This window comes from Procambarus clarkii, chromosome 47, assembly GCF_040958095.1.
Source record: "Procambarus clarkii isolate CNS0578487 chromosome 47, FALCON_Pclarkii_2.0, whole genome shotgun sequence".
In the NCBI taxonomy this organism is placed as follows: domain Eukaryota; kingdom Metazoa; phylum Arthropoda; class Malacostraca; order Decapoda; family Cambaridae; genus Procambarus; species Procambarus clarkii.
In genome coordinates, this window is record NC_091196.1 from 28,456,912 (window position 1) to 28,462,911 (window position 6,000).

Here is a 6,000-nt window from a genome sequence, read left to right on the forward strand (position 1 = left end):
AGGTTTCAGTGAGGCAATGGCCGGTTTAACATGTGACCCAGAATTAACACTTACCTCATGGTCTCGAAGAAGCTTTTAGAAGCTCATAGACTAACAGATGCCGGATCCAATACGGGTTTATAGCGATTTATAAAAGTGATTCATGATAGGCTCAGAAGAGAGAAACAATGTGATAGGAGTGGAGACAATTTGGGTGAAGGAAGAACTCTAGCAAAGAACGTCACTCTGGATCAAGCAGCCACTGTGGTTAGGCGTTTTCTTCACGGCCAGAAGGGACTGCCTGTACCCAATCATGCCCCATGCCATGTTAACTGATAACAACGAAACCCGTAACAAATCACTGATTGATAGTCAAGGTTGTACTTGCTACCGTTGATGTCGAAACCGGAGACTGAACACGCCTCCTGTGGTAAAGAAGATTGCCAACAACATTCCTCAACCCATGTTTATTCCATCCAGCGGCCGACCCCGAAGACGATTTATCAACTTTAATTTTCTCAAATATAAATTAATATTATATATTAGTATATTGTGCATATTTAGACGTTGGTTAGGTTAGGTGTTTAGGTTCTGTTGAGGATTATATGTATTTGTAGTATATGGATGAAGCATTTGCTGCGTTGCGATGGGAACAGAGGTCGCCAGTGAAGCACTGTTCGAGAGATGTTCGAATATCATTAGTTTTAATTTGTGCATAAAGCGTTTTCATTCATAAACAGGCGATTTAGCGAGTTTATGGAATGAACACATGGCCTTTGTTGATAAACACGGACGGGACGCATCGTTCAGTCTCGTCTCGTGTGTTAAGCACCAGCCAAGTGGGTGTGGTCAGAAGCGACCACGTGTGGTCAGAAGCGACCACGTGTGGTCAGAAGCGACCACGTGTGGTCAGGAGCGACCACGTGTGGTCAGGAGCGACCACGTGTGGTCAGAAGCGACCACGTGTGTGTGTGTGTGTGTACTCACCTAATTGTACTCACCTAATTGTGCTTCCGAGGGTTGAGCTTTGGCTCTTTGGTCCCGCCTCTCAACCGTCAATCAACAGGTGTACAGGTACCTGAGCCTATTGGGCTCTATCATATCTACACTTGAAACTGTATGGAGTCAGCCTCCACCACATCACTTCCTAATGCATTCCATTTGTCAACCACTCTGACACTAAAAAAGTTTTTTCTAATATCTCTATGGCTCATTTGGGCTGTGTGTGTGTGTGTGTGTAATACCTAGTTGTGCTTGCGGGGGTTGAGCTCTGGCTCTTTTATCCCGCCTCTCAACTGATAAAAAGGAGTACAAGTGTGTGTGTCATTTGCGGTGTGGAGAGATCACCTCATTGCTGACAGTGCTTACGGGCCATAAAAGTTTTTTCCTTTTGAGAGGAAAATAGGGGTCAATTAACTTGTGTTAATTCAATTTTACGTTACAATAACACGTTGAGGGCGTGAAGTGTTGACGTGAGGACGTGCACGGGTCTGGTAAAGACAGCGAGCGAGCGCGTGGAGGCTTCCCCACGTGATTCTAATTACCCCAAATCGGATTCTTTATCTACCAGCATCCAGAGCCTCGTGTATCCAGAACCACGCGTATCCAGAGCCACGCGTATCCAGAGCCACGCGTATCCAGAGCCACGCGTATCCAGAGCGACGCGTATCCAGAGCCACGCGTATCCAGAGCGACGCGTATCCAGAGCCACGCGTATCCAGAGCGACGCGTATCCAGAGCCACGCGTACCCAGAGCCACGCGTATCCAGAGCCACGTGTATCCAGAGCCACGCGTATCCAGAGCCACGCGTATCCAGAGCCACGCGTATCCAGAGCCACGCGTATCCAGAGCGACGCGTATCCAGAGCCACGCGTATCCAGAGCCACGTGTATCCAGAGCCACGCGTATCCAGAGCCACGTGTATCCAGAGGCACGTGTATCCAGAGCTTAATACATAATGTATATCAAGTTACACAAGAGAACTGATCCATTCCTTTATATGCCAAAACTGTATGTTTGTTGATCTCGCGTGCAGTTAGTTGGTCGATATAATAGCTGCCCGGTCTACAACGCCTCACAAAGTGCCACGCACAAAGTGCTAAGTGCCACATACAAAGTGGTAACTTCCACACAAAGTATTAAGTGCCACACTAAGTATTAAGTGCCACACTAAGTATTAAGTGCCACACTAAGTACTAAGTGCCACACTAAGTATTAAGTGCCACACAAAGTATTAAGTGCCACACATTAAAGTGCTAAGAGCCATACATAAAGTGTCAAGTGTCACAAGAGCACAAAGTTAGAGTCATCCTCCTAAAACGAGGAGCCTCCTGAGCAAATATTAATTTAATAGTTAATGAGGCTCCCAGTAAAGTCTCCCGCTCTATTATGTACGTACTGTAACTTCTTATATAAGCAACCTTTATATGATGTAAATAATCTGTAAACATTTATTAATATAAAAGCAAAAACAAAAAAAAACTCTAACAATCGTCCAATACTAAATTATTGTTACAGATGCCACGAAAATGTTAGAAAACTTGATTCATTGATAAGCTTAGCCAAGAGTTTCTGACCTGTATAGCCTAATATTATTGATACAGTTGATGCCAACTAACCTACCACTCTGCTAAATCCCTCCTGATAATATAATACGTCGGTTTTCAGGTGTCTGACTAACTCAGTTACGCTGAGTCTACGTCAGATGTTACGATGTCAGGTTAGGGCACGTCTTATGACTGTGAAACTTGCTTGTGTCAATTTTTGTTTTGTTTAGATTAAGTCTGTGTAGTTAAAAAAAAAGAGAACATTACCAAACTCTCGTTCAAACAACAGCCACATTCTATCTGCGACGTATCGCTCTCCTCAACCTCTCCGTTACCATTCCAATCTCCGACGTATCTCGCATTTGACAAGCCAGATGTCAAAATCCTGGACAAAGTTAAAATAAATTTTGACTTCTGTCCATTGTACCGTCTTGTGTGTTTCGGGGAAGAAATACAAATAGACTAACTTAATCTACAGACTACACTGAGGCAGCCTATAGGAAAGTCACTCAAGTGTTACTATATGTTTAATTCAGCTCTGACAGGTCAACCACTTATAACAGGTCCGGTCTATAACGGTGTACGTGGAGGTGTGTCCAGGAGCCAGATGCATGTGTACAGACAATGACCCCACAAGACCAACGTCCTCGGCCCTCCGCTCCGGCTCGGTCTTCCACAGGCCGCCGGGACCAAAGAGCCGAAACTCAAGATCCCCACAAGCACAACTAGGCAAGCACAGAGACTGACCTTGACAAGCTGCCTTCCGGGCCACAAGATGCCTTGACAAGTCTTGCTGCGCGTATTTCACCTCGAACAGCGCCTCCGCAGACCCGCTGAATAGAAGGACTGCACACCAAGTACCCTATACTCCTGGCTCCTATCCATCCCCCTCCCATTACCCCCCACTACAAGATTCTTGGGTCTCAATCCTTTGCAACACCTCCCCCCCCCCTCCCCCCGTACACCCCTTCACCATAGGCCTTACCCCTGTTACAAGCGAACTTCAACTGATCAGTGAAGATGCTGTATTTGTTTACATTGGTACTCGTACACTCCTCATTGTACTTAATACTACCCATTAACACCACAGTACTTGTATAAAGTAACTTCTGCCCGACTGACACTTTAAGTTGTCATTAATTACTGGTCATCATAATATGGCAACAATTGTGTTAATTTGACTAACTTTTGCCCTAAATCACAACGAGTCCATAAAACTACAGTTCCAGAGGTTGTTACAACATGTGGAGAGTTCAGTGGTACTCTCAATTCTCCACAACAGTACTTATATCACGCCTGGATATGATCACAACCTCTGCCATAAACTTGGGTTTCATAAATCTATAAAATATAGTTATGAAAACAAAAGTAAACTTACCTCGAAATGGTTGAATTATGTCCCTCGAAATACAATTCTTACCTGAAATATACATTGGACATGCATTTATATATTTCAATAATTATGCACCACAATTGTAATTCAATCCCTACATGAACGATCATATTTCATTACAAAAATAAATATATTCGTGGCTTAGGGTAAAGTGACAGTTTAGGATCAAGGGTGGGTTTACCTTGTTGATCTAGGGGCGCCTGGCTTACCTTGTTGATCTAGGGGCGCCTGGCTTACCTTGCTTGACGGATGAGGCTGCTGGTGAACCTCGTCAAGTGACCGAACAACGAAGTGCTTGACCAACACTTCCTGTGACTTGCTTGCACCACACACACATATAAAACACAAGGTATTAAATACTCTACGCAAGACGAGAAACACTCCGCGGAACGATTGTAGGAGTCGACAAGTATATAGTCTTGTTGACAGAGCAGTAAACACCCGTCTTCGACCTGGTAGTTCCTGCAAGACGCGAAACATTGACTGACAACTGAGACGCGGGACTAAGTAACAATGTTTCCTGCCCCGGTTCCTCGCGCTTGTTCCTTACTGACAACCACAATGCAAGTTTCTCCTCTGGCTAAACAAGATGCTCTCAGTCCAAATAACCTCTGCGGATTATAACACAATAATTTTCCTGTGAGTAAACAAGCCAATTGTCTGACAATATTACAATATATCTGTGACACAGCAACTCGTCGTCAGGCTATCGTCGTCCCATCTAGCGGGCGAGCCCCAAGACGCAGTCATCCAGTTGAACAATGCTCCTCATTCAAATCAGGAATTTTGTGAAAATATAAATAAATTGTCTTATATATTAGCATATTTAGTCGTCCGGTCAGATGTTTAAGATGCCTGTTATCTGTTGGTTATTATTTGTGTTTGTAGTGTGTGCAGGATTTACAAAGTGGCGATTCGATCAGAGGTTGGTTGATTGGTTGTCGTGTGGCACGGGCATGATTAGCCCGTAAGTAGAAGATTTTTTTTTTGTGTGTGTGGGGGGGTGGAGGTGGAATATACATATGAATATATATGTATATGTATTCACACATATATATATGTATATATTCATATATATTAGTATATTTTGGTAGCAGTCTTTCTTATAAACATATGTTTGCCCTCGACAGTGAAGAAGAACGTAAGAAATATTGAGAAGATTCGTTTTAGAATTATTAATCCCTTTCGGTCATAATCAACAACATACATATATATATATATATATATATATATATATATATATATATATATATATATATATATATATATATATATATATATATATGTCGTACCTAGTAGCCAGAACGCACTTCTCAGCCTACTATGCAAGGCCCGTTTTGCCTAATAAGCCAAGTTTTCCTGAATTAATATATTTTCTCTAATTTTGTTCTTATGAAATGATAAAGCAACCCATTTCATTATGTATGAGGTCAATTTTTTTTTATTGGAGTTAAAATTAACGTAGATATATGACCGAACCTAAACTAACCTATCTTTATAGGTTAGGTTAGGTTAGTTAGCCGAAAAAGTTAGGTTAGGTAGGTTAGGTAGTCGAAAAACAATTAATTCATGAAAACTTGGCTTACTAGGCAAATCGGGCCTTGCATAGTAGGCTGAGAAGTGCGTTCTGGCTACTAGGTACGATATATATATATATATATATATATATATATATATATATATATATATATATATATATATATATATATATATATATATATATATATATATATATATATATATATATATATATATATATATATATGACAGTGTCAGACCACGGAGGAAGAACTGAAACAGGAATTTCTTTAAGTAATTTCGTATATTAATACATCTTCAAAAGGAATGATTTACAAGTCAATTATTGGACACATATATAGGCAGGAGAGAGAGGTGAAGTGAAGTGAGGTACAATGAAAAATGAAAGAAATTAGGTGGATATAAATAAGAGCTGCGTAAGAACTGCAGAAGGTCTATTGGCTCATACGAGGTAACTCCTATTTATACCCATTAATGGTTTATGGGTCCATAAAATAAAAGCTTGCATCAATAGGGCCATACATGGATAATAATAGCATAAG